The sequence below is a fragment of the Gorilla gorilla genome, chromosome 2 (genome assembly GCF_029281585.2).
Source record: "Gorilla gorilla gorilla isolate KB3781 chromosome 2, NHGRI_mGorGor1-v2.1_pri, whole genome shotgun sequence".
NCBI lineage: Eukaryota > Metazoa > Chordata > Mammalia > Primates > Hominidae > Gorilla > Gorilla gorilla.
In genome coordinates, this window is record NC_086017.1 from 139303642 (window position 1) to 139322606 (window position 18965).

Below are 18965 nucleotides of genomic sequence, written 5' to 3' on the forward strand. Positions count from 1 at the left end.
GTATCGTTTATGCTACGTATCTTTTACCAAAAATTTTTAAAAAGATTAAAATGGAGACAAAATAGAGAAACAGAAAAACAGAGAAAATAAAAAAACTAAAAGTTGGTTCTTTGAAAAGAATAACAAAATTGACAAATCTTTAGCTAGATTGACTAAGAAAACAAGAGAGAAGACTAATGATAAAATCAGAAATTACAGCAGGAACATTACTATTTACTATACAGAAATAAAAAGGAATATAAGCGAATACTATAAATAATTATAAACAAATTGGATAATCTGGATGAAATAGGCAAATTTGTGGAAAAAAACTATGAACAGACTACCAAAACTGACTCAAGAAAAAGTAGAAAATCTTAACTGTAATCAAGTAAGGAGACTGAGTCAGTAACCAAAAGTCTCCCTATAAAGAAAAGCCTAGAGCTGAATGGCTTAACTACTGGTTTCTACCAAACATTTAAAGAACTAACACCAGGCCAGGAGCAATGGCTCATGCCTGTAACCTCAGCACTTTGGGAGGCTGATGTGGGAGGATTGTTTGAGGTCAGGAGTTCAAGACCAGGTTGGGAAATAGCAAGACCCCATCTCTACAAAAAAAAAAAAAAAAAAAAAAAAATTATTTTATTTATTTATTTATTTATTTTTATTTTATTTTATTTTTTTGAGACGGAGTCTCACTCTGTCCCCCAGGCTGGAGTGCAGTGGCGCGATCTCAGCTCACTGCAAACTCCACCTCCCGAGTTCACGCCATTCTCCTGCCTCAGCCTCCCGAGTAGCTGGGACTACATGCGCCTGCCACCACGCCTGGCTATTTTTTTGTATTTTTAGTAGAGACCGGGTTTCACCGTGTTATCCAGGATGGTCTCGATCTCCTGACCTCGTGATCCGCACACCTCGGCCTCCCAAAGTGCTGGGATTACAGGCGTGAGCCACCCTGCCCGGCCTTTATTTTTTTTCAATTTTATTTGCCAGGCATGATTGTGCCCACCTGTAGTCTTAGCTACTTGGGAGGCTGAGGCGGTAGGATCACTTGGGCCCAGGAGTTTGAGGCTGTAGTGAGCTGTGATCACACCACTGCAGTTTAGCTTGGGTGAAAAAGTGAGACACCAGTCCTTCTCAAACTCTTCCAAAAAACTAAAGAGAACACTTTCTAATGCATCCTATGAGGCCTGTGCTGCCCTGATAACAAAGCCAGATAAAAACATTATAAAACAGGCTGGGCATGGTGGTTCATACCTGTAATCCCAGCACTTTGGGAGGCCAAGGAGGGCAGATCACCTGAGATCAGGAGTTCAAGACCCCATCTCTACTAAAAATACAAAAACTATCCGGGTGTGGTGGCATGTGCCTGTAATCCCAGTTACTTGGGAGGCTGAGGCAGAGAATCACTTGAACCTGGGAGGCGGTGGTTGCAGTGAGCCAAGATCACGTCACTGCACTCCAGCCTGGGTCACAGAGCGAGACTCCATCTCAAAAAACAAAACAAAACAAACAAACAAACACTGTAAAACAAACAAACCAACAACAACAACAACAAAAAAACAGATCAAGATCCTGTATGAATATAGATGCAACAATTCTCAACAAAATTCTAGCAAACCCAATTTAGCAGCGTGTTAAAGGATTATCACCATGACCAGTGGGATTTATTCTAGGAATACAAAGGTGGTTTAACATACAAAAATCAGTGTAATATACCATATTAATAGAGTGAAGGGGAAAAGCCCCACATGATCAACTCAACTGATTCAGAAAAAAAATTTGACAAAATCCAATATACTTTCATGATCCAAAAAACAACTAGGAGTTGCCTATGAGAGGGAGGCAGAGCAAGAGGGCCAAATGCACCCTCCAGAAATTGCCCCCACCTGCCACCAGCAGGAAACCAAATTGAAAAACTATCCACACAAGAAGACACCTTCATAAGAACCAAAAATCAGGTGAGCAGTCACAGTCCCTGGTTTTAACATCACATCAAAGAAAGAGGCACTAAAGAGAGTAGGAAAGACAGTCTTGACTCACCTGCACTACCCCTCTGTCATCCCCTGCCTGAGGCCTCATGGCACAGAGAGAGAATCTATGTACTTGGCAGAGAGATTATGGGACTTTGTACTGGAACTCAGTGCTGCCCTGTCACAGCATAAAGCAACACAAGGCAGAATTCAACCAGCACCCACGGAGACAGCATTTAGACCAGCCCCAGCCAGAGGGGAATCATCCATCCCAGTGGTCAGAACCTGAGTTCCGGCCAGCCTCATCACCACAGGCTAAAGTGCTCTGGGGTTCTACAGAAACTTGGAAGGCAGTGTAGGCCACAAGGACTGCAATTCCTGGGCAAATCTTGGTGCTCTGCTAGGCTTGGAGCCAGTGAACGTGGGGTGCATGTGACCTAGCAAGACAAACCCAGGGCAATCAAGGGAGTGCTTGCATCACCACTCCCCCAAAGCCAAGCAGCGCAGCTTGCAGCTCCTGGAGAGACTCCTTCCTTCTGCTTGAGGAGAGCAGAGAGGAGAGTAAAGGGGACTTTGTCTTGCAACTTGGATACTAGCTTAGCCACAGTAGAATGGGGCAGCAGGTAGAGCTCCCAGACGACATTTCTAGACACACCCTGGGACAAAAGAGAATGCAGAGTCTTGAAGGAGGAAAACCCAGACTTGGCAGGATTCATCATCTGCTGAGTAGAGTGCATGGGCCTTGAATAAACATCAGTGGTAGCCAGACAGTATTTGCCACGAGCCTTGGGTGAGACCCAGTGCCATGCTGGCTTCAGGTGACCCAGCACATTCCCAGTTGTGATGGCCACAGAAAGAAACCCTTTCTATTTGAAGAAAGGAAAGAATAAAAGGGACTTTGTCTTGCAACTTGGATACCACCTCAGCCACAGTGGGGTAGAGCACCAAGTGGTCTTTTGGGTTTCCCAGTTCCAGGCCTTAGCTCCTGGATGACATTTTTGGACTTGCCTTGGGCCAGAGGGGAGCCTACTGCCCTGAAGGGAGAGACCCAGGCCCAGCAGTATTCAACACAACTTGAAGAGAGAGCCCTTGGATCTTGAGTGAGCATCAGCAGTAGCCAGGCAGTTCTTACTATAGGCCTGGGTTGGTTGTGACCACAGGGAGAGTTCTTCTGCGTGAGGAAAAGGGAGGGAAGAGTGGGAAGGACTTTGTATTGTGGTTTGGGCGCCAGCTCGGCTACAGTAGACTAGAGCACCAAATGGAATCCTAAGGTTTCTGACTCCAGGCCCCAGCTCCTGGATGGCATTTCTGGACCTGCCGTGGGCTGGGGGATGAGCTTGTCACTCTGAGGGAAGGACATAAGCCTGTCTAGATTCACCAGATGCTGATTTTAGAGCTTTCAGGCCTTAAGTGAACATTGGCAGTAGCCAGGCAGTGGTCACCATGGCCCTTGGGTGAGACACAGTATTGGGCTGGGTTTGGGTCTGACCCAACAAAGTCCCAGTGGTGTTGCCACAGAGGTGCTTGTATCATCCCTCCCCCAGCTTCAGACAGCTTATCAGAGAGACTCTGTTTGTTCCTGGGAAAGTACGGGAAGAGAACAAGAGTCTCTGTCTGGTAATCCAGGGAATTCTCCCAGATCTTACCCAAGACCACCAAGGTAGCACCTCTATGCAGCTGAAAGTCACAGCTTTATTGGGCTTGGGGTGCCCCCTAGTGCAGATACGGCTGCAGTGACCAAAGACAGATTACAACACTCAATTCCCTTTGAATGCTTGGCAAGCCTTCCCAAGAAGGATGGGTACAAACAAGCTCAGACTGCAAAGACTATAATAAATACCTAACTCTTCAATGCCCAGATATTGACAAATATCCACATCATCAAGGCTGTCCGTGAAAACATGACCTCACCAAACAAATGAAATAAGGCACCAGTGATCAATCCTGAAGTGACAGATATGTGACCTTTTAGACAATTCAGAATAGCTCTTTTGAGGAAGCTCAATGAAATTCAAGATAATGCAGAGAAGGAATTCAGAATCCTATCAGATAAATTTAACAAAGAGATTGAAATAATTAAAAATAATCAAGCAGAACTTCTGGAGCTGAAAAATTCAGTTGATATGCAAAGCATGCATCAGTCCACAGCAGAACTGATCAAGCAGAAGCATTAGTGAGCTTGAAGACAAGCTATTTGGCCAGGCGTAGTGGCTTATGCCTGTAATCCCAGCACTTTGGGAGTCCGAGGTAGGCAGATCACTTGAGGTCAGGAGTTTGAGACCAGCCTGGCCAACATAGTGAAACCCCTTCTCTACTAAAAATACAAATGTTACCTGGGCGCGGTGGTAGGCACCTGTAATCCAGCTACTCAGGAGGCTGAGGCAGGAGAATCACCTGAACCTGGGAGGCAGAGGTTGCAGTAAGCAGAGATCATGCCACTGCACTCCAGCCTGGGCAACAAGAGTGAAACTGTCAAAAAAAAAAAAAAAGACAGGCTATTTGAAAATACACAGAGGTGGCCAGGCATGGTGGCTCATGCCTGTAATCCCAGCACTTTGGGAGGCCAAGGGTGGCAGACCAAGTGAAGCCAGAAGTTTGAGACCAGCCTGGGCAACATGGTGAAACCCCATCTCTACAAAAAAAAAATAAAAATAACAATAAATGAGCTGGGTGTGGTGGCACATGTCTGTAGTCCCAGCTACTTGGGAGGCTGAAGTGAGAGAATCAATTGAGCCTGGGAGGTCAAGGCAGCAGTGAGCTGTGATTGCACTACTGCACTCCAGCCTGGGTGAGAAACTTTGTCTAAAAAAAAAAAGAAGAGGAAGAAGAGGAAGATGAAAAGGAAAATAAAACGCAAAGAGGGGAAAAATTTAAAAAAAAGAATGAAGCATGTCTACTAAATCTAGCAAATAGCCTCAAAAGGGTAAATCTAAGAGTTATTGGCCTTAAAAGAAAGTAGAAAGAAAGATCAGGGTAGACAGTTTATTCAAAGGGATAATAAACAGAACTTTCCAAACCTAGAGAAAAAAAAATTAATATTCAAGTATCAGAAGGTTATAGAACACCAGATATAACCCAAATAAGACTATATCTAGACATTTAATAATCAAACTTCCAAAGGTCAAGAATAAGGAAAGGCTCCTAAAAGCAGCAAGAGAAAAGAAACAAATAACATACAAAGGAGCTCCAATATATCTGGCAGCAGACTTCTCAGTGGGAACCTTACAGGCCTGGAAATAGTGGCATGACATATTGAAAGTGCTAAAGGAAGGCTGGGCATGGTGGCTCATGCCTGTAATCCCAGCACTTTGGGAGGCCGAGGCGGGTGGATCACCTGATGTCAGGAGTTCGAGACCAGCCTGGCAAATAGGGTGAAACCTCATATCTATTAAAAGAACAAAAATTAGCCAGGTGTGGCGGCATGCACCTGTAGTCCCAGCTACTTAGGAGGCTGAAGCAGGAGAATCGCTTGAACCCAGGAGGCGGAAGTTGTAGTAAGCCGAGATTGTGCCATTGCACTCCAGCCTGGGCTACAGAGCAAGACTCCATCTCAAAATAAGTAAATAAATAAATAAACTGCTGAAGAAAAAAATATTTTATACTAGGATAGCATACCCAGCAAAAATATACTTCAAACATAAAAGAGAAATAAAGACTTTCTTAGACAAACAAGGGCTGAGGGATTTAATCAACACCAGACTTGTCCTACAAGAAATGCTAAAGTGAATTCTTCAGTCTGAAAGAAAAGGATGTTAATGAGCAATAAGAAATCACCTGAAGGTGCGAAACTCACTGGTAATAGTACGTACACAGACAACCACTGAGTAGTGTAGCACTGTAATTGTGGTGTGTAAACTATTCATATCTTAAGAAGAAAGAATAAAAGATGAACCTATCAAAAATAATAACTACAATTACTTTTCAAGACATGAGAGTATAATAAGATATATATCATAGAAACAACAAAAAGTTAAAAAGCAGGGGGATGAAGTTAAACTGTAGAATTTTTAATTAGTTTTCTCTTTGTTCTTTTTTTTGGCAATTAGTGTTAAGTTGTCATTAGTTGAAAATAAACTATGCAGATGTTATTTGCAAGCCTCATGGTAACCACAAATTAAAAAACCTACAACGCATGCACAAAAAATAGAAAGCAAGAAATTTAAAGATACCACCAGAGAAAATCACCATCACAAAAAGAAAAACAGGAAGGAAGGAAAAAAGGAAGGAAGAGAAGACACAAATAATCAGAAAAAAAAAACCAAAATGACCGTAGTGAGCCCTTACTTATCAGTAATAATAGTGAATGTAAATGGACTAAACTTTCCAATAAAAAGACACAGAGTAGCTGAATGGATTGGAAAAACAAGACCTGCCAGGTGTGGTGGCTCATGCCTGAAATCCCAGCACTTTAGGAAGCCAATGTGGGTGGTGAGCCCAGGAGTTTGAGACTAGCCTGCGCAACATGGTGAAACCCCATCTCTACAAAAAATACAAAAATTTGCCGGGCATGGTGGCATGCACCTGTAGTCCCAGTCACTTGGGAGGCTCAGGTGGGAGGAACACTTGACCCTGGAAGGTCAAGGCTGCAGTGAGCAATAATCATGCCACTGTACTCCAGCCTGGGTGACAGAGTGAGACCCTGTCAAAAAAAAAAAAACAAAAAACAAAAAAAACACAATGATCTATTGCCTATAAGAAACATATTTCACCTATAAAGACACACACAGATGGAAAATAAAGGGATGGAAAAAATGTTCCATGCAAATGAAAACCAAAAAAGAGCAGGAGTAGCTATACTTACAGCAGAAAAAATAGATTTCAAGACAAAAACTATATAAGGAGACAAAGAAGATCATTATATAATGATAAAGGGACCAATTCAGCAAGAGGATATAACAATTGTAAATATATATGCATCCAACATTCGATCACCACATATAGAAAGCAAATAGTATTAGACCTAAAGATCATGAACAAAGAAACATGGGACTTAATCTGCTATAGACCAAATGGACTTAATAGATATTTACAGAACATTTCTTCCAACGGCTGCAGAATACACATTATTCTCCTCAGCGCATGGATCATTCTTAAGGATAGACCACATGTTAGGCCATAAAACAATAAGTGCCTACATGAAAAAAAATTGAAACACTTTAAATAAATAACTTATTGATGCATCTTAAATAACTAGAAAAGCAAGAACAAACCAAATCTAAAATTAGTAAAAGAAAAGAAGATCAGAGCAGAAATAAATAAAATTGAAATAAAAATACAAAAAAGCAATGAAATGAAGAGTTGGTTATTTGAAAAGATAATATCAACAAATCTTTAGTCAGACTAAGAAAAAAAACAGAGAAGACCCAAATGAATGAAATCACAGATGAAAAGGGAGACATAACAACTGATGCCACAGAAATTCAAAGGATCGTGAGCAACTACTATGAACAACTATATGTCAATAAATTGGAAAACCTAGAGGAATAGATAAGTTCTTGACATATACAACCTGCCAAGATTGAACCATGAAGGAATCCAAAACCTGAATAGACCAATAACAAGTAACAAGATCGAAGCTGTAATAAAAAGTCTCCCAGCAAAGAAAGACCTGAGACCCAATGGCTTTACTGCTGAATTTTACCAAACATTTAAAGAAGAACTAATATCAATCCTCCTCAAACTCTCCCAAAAAATAGAGGAGGGAATACTTCCAAACTTATTTTATGAGGTCAGTGTTACCCTGATACCCAAATCAGGCAAAGACATATCAAAAGAAGAAAAGACAACTACAGGCCAATATCCCTGATGAACATTAACTCAAAAGTCCTCAACAAAATATTAGCAATGTGAATTCAACAACACATTAAAAAGATCATTCATCATAACCAAGTGGGATTTACCATAGGGATGCAAGGATGTTTCAACATATGCAAATCAACCAGTGTGGTACATCATATCAATAAAATGAAGGACAAAAGCCATATGGTCATTTCAAGTGGTGCTGAAAAAGCATTTGATAAAATTCAATATCCTGCTATAGTAAAAGCCCTCAAAAAATTTGGCATAGAAGGAACCTACCTCAACACAATACAAGCCATATACAACAGACCCACAGCTAGTGTCATACTGAATGAGGGAAAACTGAAAGCCTTTCCCCTATAATCCAGAACAAGACAAGGATGCCCCTTTGCTACTATTATTCAACATAGTACTGGAAGTCCTAGCTAGAGCAATCAGACAACACAAAGAAATAAAAGGCATTCAAATCGGAAAGAAAGAGGTCAAATTATTCTTCCTTGCAGATATGATCTTATATTTACAAAAACCTAAAGATTACGTACACACACACACAAACACACCGACACACAAACTGTTAAAAGTGATAAACAAATTCAATAAAGTTGTAGGATACAAAGTCAACATGCAAAAATCAGTAGCATTTCTATATGCCAACTGTGAACAGTCTGAAAAAGAAATCAAGAAAACAATCCCATTTGCAATATCTACAAATACAATAAAATACTAAGAATAAACAACCAAAGAAGTCAGAGATCTCTACAGTAAAAACTATAAAACGTGCAGGAAATTGAAGAGGCCACAAAAAATGAAAGATAGTCCATGTTTATGAATTGAAAAAATCAGTATTGTTAAAATGTTCATACTACCCAAAGCAATCTACAGATTCGGTGCAATCGCTATAAAAATACCAATGACATTTTTCACAGAAATAGAAAAAAAAATCCTAAAATCTATATGCAACCACGAAAGACTCAGGATAACCAAAGCCATCCTGAGCAAAAAGAACAAAACTGTATCAATCACATAACCTGACTTCAAATTATGCTACAGAGCTATAGTAACCAAAACAGCATTGTTCTGGCATTAAAAACAAAAACAAAAACATAGTCTAATGGAATAGAATAGAGAACCCAGAAACAAATCCATACATTTACAATGAACTCATTAGACAAAGGTGCCAAGAACATACAGTGGTGAAAGGATAGCCTCTTCAATAAATGGTGCTAGGAACACTGGATAGCCATATGAGAGAAAATGAAACTAGACCCCTATCTCTCTCCATATACAAAAATCAAATCAAAATGGATTAAAGACTTAAATCTATGACCTCAAACTATGAAACCACTAAAATAAAACACTGGAGAAACTCTCCAGGACATCCTTCTGGCAAAGATTTCTTGAGTAATACCCCATAAACACAGACAACCAAAACACAAATGGGCAAATGAGATTATATAAAGTTAAAAAGCCTTTGCACAACAAAGAAACAATCAACAAAGTGAAGAGACAACCCACAGAATGGGGGAAAACATTTGCAAACTATTTACCTGACAAGGGATTAATAACCAGAATATATAAGGAGCTCAAACAACTCAATAGGAAAAAATCTAATAATCCAATTTAAAAAAAACAGGCAGAAGATCTGAATAGGTGTTTCTCAAAAGAAGACATACAAATTGCAAGTAGGCATATGAAAAGGTGCTCACCATCACTGATCATCAGAGAGATGCAAATCAAAAGTACAATGAGTATCATCTCACTCCAGTTAAAATGGCTTTTATCCAAAAGACAGGCAATAAAAAATGCTGGTGATGATCTGGAGAAAAAGGAATCAGTATATCTAAGAGACATCTGTACTCCCGTGTTTACTGCAGCACTATTCACAATAGCCACAATTTAGAAGCATCCTAAGTGTCCATTAACAGGTGAATGGATAAAGAAGATAAAAAAGAATGAGATCCTGTCACTTGCAACAACATGGATGTAACTGGAGGTGATGATGTTAAGTGTAATAAGCCAGGCACAGAAAGACAAATTTTGTATGTTCTCACTCATTTGTCGACACTAAAAATTAAAAGAATTTTTAATTGTACTCCCATGAGATAGGGAGTACAATAATGGTTACAAGAGGCTGGGAAGGGTAGTGGGGATGCGGAGTGGGAATGCTTAATGGGTACAAAACTATAGTTAGAATGAATAAGATCTAGTGTTTGATAGCATAGCAGCGTGACTATAGTCAACAATAACTTATTGTACATTTAAAAATAACTAAAAGAGTATAACTGGGTTGTTTGTAACACAAATAAATTATGTACACTTGAAATGGTGAATACCTTATTTACCCTGATGTGATTATACATTGCATGCCTGTGTCAAAATATCTCATGTACTCCTTAAATGTATGTACCTACTATGTACCCATATAATTAAAAAATTTTTAAAACCTTCCTCAATATGATACTCAACATGATATGATACAAGTTTTTTTGTTTGTTTTTGTTTTTGTTTTTGTTTTTTGAGACGGAGTCTCCCTCTGTTGCCCAGGCTAGAGGGCAGTGGCGTGATCTGGGCTCACTGCAACCTCCGCCTCCCGGGTTCAAGCGATTTTCCTGCCTCCGCCTCCCAAGTAGCTGGGATTACAGGCACCCACCACCATGCCTGGCTAATTTTTGTATTTTTAGTAGGGACGGGGTTTCACCATGTTTGCCAGGCTGGTCTCAAACTCCTGACATCAGGTGATCTGCCACCTAGGCTTCCCAAAGTGCTGGGATTACAGGCGTGAGCCACCGTGCCCAGTTTCAAACGATATAAACTTCTTTATGAAAAACCCACAGCTAACATCATAATGGTAAGAGACCGGGTCCTTTCCGCACTGAGACCCTTCTCTCTATACAGAGAGTGCTATTTCTCTTTCTCTTCTCTTCTGCCTATTAAATCTCTGCTCCTAAATTCCTTGTGTGTGTCCATGTCCTAAATTTTCCTGGCATGAGATAACGAATCCCAGGGTACATACCCTAGACAATGTAGCCGCTTCATATTGGGGACCTTGTCTGGGATACCAAGGTACAACATTCATCGAAACAGTGAGTAGAGGAGCAGACTCCAACTCTGTCCTTTCATTTCAAGGCTCTCAGCCTCCATTTTAGAACTAAATCAAACCAAATACTGGGCCCCCTTCAGCCATTTAAAAACGATTAGCATGGCTGCCAGCGTTACAAGACTTGGGGGACAGGCTTGCTGGGGAGAACATGGAGAATCCCCCAGTACCCATGGGTTGCTGGGCATATTGGCTATGTTTGAATCAGCTTCATTTCATGGAGGACTTAGCCGTGGCATGGGGCTGGAGGAGTTTTGGAGCAACTGAGGATTTCTGGCTGGGCTACTCCACAGTGCTATCCAAAGGCTTTTGGACTGACCCCAGCCTCTGACCACCATGGAGTGTCGGCAACAGGATCTCCAACTTTCCTATGGTAATTTCCCCTTTCCTGTCCGCGACCGCCATATCTCTTATCCTCTTTGGGTATGACAGTGCCCCATATAAATCAGACACACCTCCTCAAACCTGACTATAAAATCCTGTGCATCCACCACCCACTGGTTCTTTCCACTTGGAGACCCCTCTCTGCAAAGAGAGTTGTTTCTTTTTTCTTTTTCTTTTTTTTTTTGAGACATGAGCCTCACTCTGTTGCCCAGGCTGGAGTGCAGTGGCGCCATCTCGGCTCACTGCAAGCTCTGCCTCCCGGGTTCACGCCATTCTCCTGTCTCAGCCTCCCAAGTAGCTAGGACTACAGGCGCCCGCCACCACACCCGGCTAATTTTTTGTATTTTTAGTAGAGACGGGGTTTCACCGTGTTAGCCAGGATGGTCTCGATCTTCTGACCTTGTGATCTGCCCTCCTCGGCCTCCCAAAGTGCTGGGATTACAGGTGTGAGCCACCGCGCCCAGCCTGTTTCTCTTTTTCTTCTCTTCTGCCTAGTAAACCTCTGCTCAAAACAAACAAAAAACAAACAAACAAACAAACAAACAAACAAAAATTTCCCCCTATCGAGAACAAGCAAGGATGTCCACTTTTACCACTTCTACTCAATATACTACTGGAAGTTCTACACAGAGCAATTAGGCAAAATGAATTAAAGGGCATCCAAATTGGAAAGGAAGAGGTAAAACTACTTCTGTCTTAAATGACAATCCTGTATGTAGAAAACCCTAAAGAATCCACCCAAAAACACTGTTAGAGGCCAAGAGCAGTGGTTCACATCTGCAATCTCAGAGCTTTAGGAGGCCAAGGCAGGAGAATCACCTGAGCCCAGGAGTTCAAGGCTGCAGTGAGCTATGATTTTGCCACTGCACTCCAGCCTAGGCAAGAGGGTGATACTCTGTCTCTAAAACAAACAAACAAACAAACAAACAAACAATAACAACAAAAAAACCCTTTTAGAACTAATAAACAAACTGAGCAAAGTTGCAGGATGAAAAATTGACAAAAAATCAATCGTATTTCTATGCACTGGCAAAAAACAACACTAAAAAAAGAAATTTAAAAAATTCCATTTACAACAGTATCAAAAAGAAAAAATACTTAGTAAATTTAACTAAGGAGGTGCAAGACTTGTACATCAAAGGAGGTGGAAGCAAATAACTGTTGAAGGAATTTACAGAAAGCTTAAATAAATAGACATTCTGGATTCACGGATTAGAAGACTTAATATTGTTAAGATGACAATACTATCCAAAGTAGTCTGCAGAATCAACACATTCCTATCAGAATCCAAACGGTATGCTTTTGCAAAAACAGAAAAACTCATCCTAAAATTCATATGAAATTTCAAGGAACCCCAAATAGCCAAAATAATCCTGAAAAAGAACAAAGGTGGGGTATTCATAATTTGTGATTTCAAAACTTAATATAAGCAATATTAATCAAAACAGTGTGGAACTGGCATAAAGATGGACATGTAGACCAGTGAATAGAATTGAGAGTCCAGAAACAAACCCTCACATATATGAGCAACAGATTTCTGACAAGGGTGTCAGGACCATTCAGTGAGGAAAGCAGAGTCTCTTCAACAAATGCTGGCAGAAAAATTGGATATCTGGATGCAAAGGAATGAAGTTGGAGCCTTATGTTACACAATGTATAAAAGTTAACTGAGAATGGATTTTTTAAAGCCCTAAATTTAAGAGCTTAAAATACAAAACTCTTAGATGACAACAAAGGAGCAAATCTTCGTGAACTTGTGTCATGGCAATGGTTTCTTAACTATGGCACCAAAGGCACATATAACGAAAGAAAAACTAAATATGTTGGACTTCATCAAATTTAAAATTTTGTGTATCAAAGGACACCGTCAAAAGAGTAAAAAGACAACTCACAGAATGGGAGAAAATATTTGCAAATCATATATCCCATGAGGGTTTAATATTTAGAATATATAAAGAACTCCCACAATTCAAAACAAAAACAAACAAACAAACCAATTAAAAAATGGATAAAGGATGTGATAGACAATTTCCCAGAGAAGACACACAAATGGCTAGTAAACATATGTAACGATGTTTAACATCATTAGTTATCAGGGAAATGGAAATACTAACCACGGTCAGATACTATTTCATAGCCCCCAAGATGGCTATAATTTAAAAATGGAAAATAACAAGTGTTGGTAAGAATATGGGGAAATTGGAACCCTTGTGCAGTGCTGGTGGGAATGTAAAATGCTGCAGCTGCTGTGGAAAATTTATTGATTCCTCAAAAAGCTAATCATAGACTTACCATATGACCCAACAATTCCTCTCCTATTTCAATATTTAAAAGAATTGAAAACAGGGACTCAAACAGATTCTTCTGTACCCATGTTCATATCAGCAATATTCACAATTGCCAAAGGGTGGAAACAACCCACATGTTCATCAATGGGGGAATGACAAACAAAATGTGGCCTACACATGCAGTGGAATATTATTCATCCATAAAAAGGATGACATTCTTAGGCCTGGCGCGGTGGCTCACGCCTGTAATCCCAGCACTTTGGGAGGCCAAGTGAGTGGATCACGAGGTCAGGAGTTCGAGACCAGCCTTGCCAGCATGGTGAAACCCCGTCTCTACTAAAAATACTGTGAACAACAATATGTCAGCTACTCGGGAGGCCGAGGCAGGAGAATTGCTTGAACCTGGGGGGCAGAGGTTGCAGTGAGCTGAGATCGCGTCACTGCACTCCAGCCTGGCTGACAAAGCAAGACTCTGTCTCAAAAAAAAAAAAAAAAAAAAAAAAAGGATGAGGTTCTTTTGGCACATGTTACAATACAGATGAACATTGAAAACATTATGATAAGTGAAATAAGCCAGACACAAAAGGACATATATGTATGAACAAATATGCATGATTCTACTTATATGAAATATCTATAATAGGCATATTCATAGAGACAGAAAGTAGAATTGAGGTTAACAGGAGATGGGAGCGGTGATAAGTTATTATCAAAGAGTATTTTGTTTTTGAGATAAAAAAAGTTATGGAAATAGTAATGATGGTTTCACAACATCTTGGATATACTTAATACCATTGAATTGTACATTTAAACACAGCTTAAAAGATTTTATGTTATGTATATTTTACCAGAAAATTTTAAAAAAGAAAAAAAGGTAAAATTGACTTCTCAAGAGCCAAATCCTCCAGACATCTTCCAAGCTTATAGGATTTCTGTGCAACATTTAACACCACTGACCACCAATCCTATCTGGAAACTCTCAACTCACCTAGGGTGTCAGTTAGGAATGCTTTTGACTTCAAGCAACAAAAAACAAGACACACAGTAGCTTCAGCAAGTAGGGGATTGTGTCTGATGCTCCTTCGCCCTTAGCATACAGCTTTGGTTCTCATGATTCAAGGATGGCTGCTGCACCTCCAGGCTTCACTTCCACATCCCAGGCAGGAAAAATAAGGACAGAAAAAGAGCCATTGGCTAAATGCTGAAGATCCTGGCCAGCAAAGACTGTCCTCTCTAAGGGGCTTTCTGGGAAACCCAACCAGTGATGCCCACTTACATCTCACTGTCCAGAACCGGGTCACATACTCCTCTCTAATGGCAAAGCAGGATGGGAGTGTGAAAAGGCTTTTACCTGAGCATACCTCTTCCCAAAATCTAAATAGAGCTCTGTCAGAAAGGAAGAAAGAAGAGTGGAGAATGAGGAGGCCACTGGCAAAAGCTGCCCCCTGACTTCAGGGGTGCCCCTGGCCCCTGATTCTGGCTTCTCCAGCTCTCTCACTACTGTTTCCTCTGGCTCACCCTTGACCATTCAGCATTTCCCCACATTCTGACTTCGGCTCACTTCCTTTTTCATTCCAGGTTCTTTGCCTGAGCCCATGCACCTCCCAGCCCCTGCTTTCAGCTATCATCTCTCATCAGGGAATCCCAAACACACACATAACTTCTACCTGACCCAACGCCTGAGCTATAGACACATTCGTCCATTCATCCAAAAATGTTTATGAAGTGCTTTCTATGAGCTGGACACTCCTCTAGGCCTTGAGGATACAGCAGGAAGCAACAGCCCTCACAGAGTTTACCTTCAAGTGAGGGAGAGGGTTTATTAACATGTAAGCAACTAAGTAGGTTGTTCCAACTGGTGACACCAGAGGACTCCACAGCAGGATGCTGTGACAGAGGAGAGCGGGGATGGAAGGCTACTTCCAATAGGATAACCTCGAAGAGCTCTCTAAAGAGGTAACAAGAATAGTTGGTTTCCAGCCTGGGAAATAGGGTGATACCTGTCTCTACAGTTTTTTTTTTTTCTTAATTAGGCGGGTGTGGTGGTATGCATCTGTGGTCTCAGCTGTTCCGGAAGCTGAGGTGGGAGGCTGGCTTGAGCACAGGAGGTGGAGGCTACAGCAAGCCATGATCATGCCACTGCACTCCAGCCTGGGTGACAGAGCAAGACCCTGTCTCAAAACGCAAAACAAAACAAAACAAAACAAAATAGTTGGTGCTAGCAAGGAGTGATTTTAAAATTTCCACCTGAGGGGGCTAGATACTGTAACAAGAGCAACTGACATTTTGCAGATTCGATATGGAGTCATGTGTGGAAACCTAAGAGGCACCACCTTCCCATGTGATTCTAGAACATTTTGAAACCTACAGGGCCCAGTGCCCCAGTCAATGGCTTGGCCTCCATCCCTTGATCAGGCCTCAGCATTTCTCACCCGATAATTATTGTATAATCACTCCTCACTTTCTTCAGGATTCTCTGTAGGGGAGACTTACCCTGGCCACATTTGCAATTGAAACTTCTCCCTTACCCTAACCAGCTCTTCCCCTTCCCCACAGTTGTCCCCACAGCATTCATCACCATATAACATACACTATACATCTATTGCTTATTTGTTTATTGCCTGCCTTCCCTACCATAACTGGGTGTGTACCAAGGTAGGGATTCTTGTTTGTTCTTTTCACTGTGGAACCCCCAGGCTTCAGGCCTGTGTCGGGCACATATAAGATGCTCAGAAAATATTTGTTCAATGAGTAAATGGTCTGCTCGCTTGGAGCCTCCACCCTATCTCTCACCCTCCTCCCTCCTGGCTACCAGAGAGACCAGTCCACTAGATCATTCCCCTGCTTAGCAACTTTCAACAACGCCCTGTGCTTTCAGAAGAGAGTGCAAATTCTCAACCCAGCACTGGGGATGGCCTGGCTCTCTGTCACTCCAGCTTCATCTCCCACTCCTTTGACACCCTGCACTGTAGCCTCATCACCCCATTCATAGGTTCTTGCCTCTGTCTATTTTATTTTTCTCTTTCTTCTGGATCTCAGGTGCAGAGAGTTGAGTTCATCTTCCCTTCGGTTTCATGAGTCACTATCATTTTGGGTAAGTGGGAGGTCAGTGGTAAGCCCCCCCTTTTTTTTTTTTTTTTTTTTTTGAGAAGGAGTCTCGCTCTGTCACCCAGGCTGTAGTGCAGTGGCGTGATATCAGCTCACCACAACCTCTGCCTCCTGGGTTCAAGCAATTCTCCTGCCTCAACCTCCCGAGTAGCTGGGATTATGGGCACGCACCACCACACCTGGCTAATGTTTTTGTATTTTTAGTAGAGATGGGGTTTTACCATGTTGGCCAGGCTGGTCTCGAACTCCTGACCTCAAGTGATCTGCCCGCCTCGGCCTCCCAAAGTGTTGGGATTACAGGCCTGAGCCACTGTGCCCAGCCAGTAAGCTCTCTTGATTTATTTTATTTTAAATATTTCCCCTCTCCATCCCTAATCTCCACTCTGATTTCATTTCCCCATGGAGGTGCCCACTCTAATGCATTTGGTCCAGGTCCTGGCTGGCTTTCTATCCCTGGCAAATAAGTGGCATTCATTTATATAAGCAAGTACATACATGCCCTTGTACTACAGATCTCATTCTGTTTGTTACCTTTTCCACCCAACACCGAGGGTGTGATGTATGTGTATGTTGTGTGTGTGTGTGTGTGTGTGTGTGTGTGTGTGTGTGTGTGTGTACAATCTCTCCATTTCTCATTGCTCCCCACCAGATTGGTAATCCCTGCTGTTGTCCAAGTCCCACCCTAAGTATCCACCACATCTTATTCTCCTCCCAGTGTCAGACCTTCCACTGCCTCTAACTCCCAACAATTACAACGGAGTTGCAATTAACATCCTCATCCTTGTGTGCTAATAGACCTGAGAACAAAGCTTACTCAGGGGTGGGGCTGCTGGCTTTTAGATTATAGGCACACTCCCTGCACCTGCTCCCACGTCTTCAGCAGCATTTGGACTTATCCACCTTTCTAATTATTGGCAAGCTAATGGGCATGCTTATTATTTCAGACCTGGGCTGACTTCTGGGGCCAAGGGGGATAGAGATGATTTTGCTGACACCTTATAGGTGGTACAAAGTCATAAAAGTAACTAACACTGATTTATATAGTGAGAACACTATTGCCTTTTTAGTTTTCTTTTAGTAAGTTTTAGTGTGCTGGAGTGTGCCTTTAATTCCTTCCTCATACCGTCATGTGTCCCATAGCAACATTTTGGTCAATGACAGACCACATATAAGATAGTGGTCTCATAAGATTATCATGGAGCATATACAAAAACCTTATTATGAAACTTGATATTGGCATTTCAGATCAAGTAGGGGAAATAATTGATATTCAATATTCAGTAAAGATGTTGGGACATTTAATTTTCCAGATTAAAAAAATGTATATGTACTAGTATATATACCATCTAGGTTTGTATAAGTATACTCTATGATGTTCATGCAATGACAAAATCACTTAAAGACACATTTCTCAAAAAGTATCCCTGGCATTAAGGGACACATGACTGTACTTGCTAGACTTCCTTTTCATTAAAGATTCTTTGGAAAGCCTACTGTTGTTTTTATTGTATTTATTTTTGTGGTTTCTGACTATTTCTGGTAAGTTATAATGGTTTTCTATGTATGGGAAAATACTTCATTAAGTAAAAAAAGCAGGTCAATTGAAAGAAAAATGGTAATTAAGTCATAGGTGTTCCCTAGATAGCACAGAAATTCTGAAGATGGCTTTTCATATCACCAAGGGTGGGGAAATCTGACATAAACCAAGGTTCATCTGGGAACAGAGGGGTCTGTCCTGATGCTCCAGGTGGCCTGGTAACCCTTACCTCACAAAATGTCCCAGGTTCAAATCCTGCTTTTTCTGAGCAAGTTACTTCTCATTCCCCTCTGCTGTAAAACAGTGATGACAACACTCACAGGATTATTAAGATAATTAAATGAGATCTTAACGAGGGACTCTAGCACTGGGAGGGGCATAACACATGGTGTCAACACCTTGGAGTATGAAGACATGGACTTTTTTTCTTTTCTTTTCTTTTCTTTTGAGACAGAGTCTCGCTCTGTCACCCAGGCCAGAGTGTAAGTGGCACAATCTCGGCTCACGGCAACCTCTGCCTCCCCAGATCAAGCGATTCTCCTGCCTCAGACTCCTGAGTAGCTGGGATTATAGATGCCCACTACGACACCCAGCTAATTTTTCATTTTTAGTAGAGACGGGGTTTCACCATATTGGTCAGGCTGGTCTCGAACTCCTGACCTCAGGTGATCCACCCGCCTCGGCCTCCCAAAGTGCTGGGATTATAGGCATGAGCCACCGTGCCCGGCTTTCTTTTCTTAATAGTTGCCTTCTCTCTGTGTGTCCTGGCCTTAGCAGTAGATTTTGTCATGCTTTTCCCC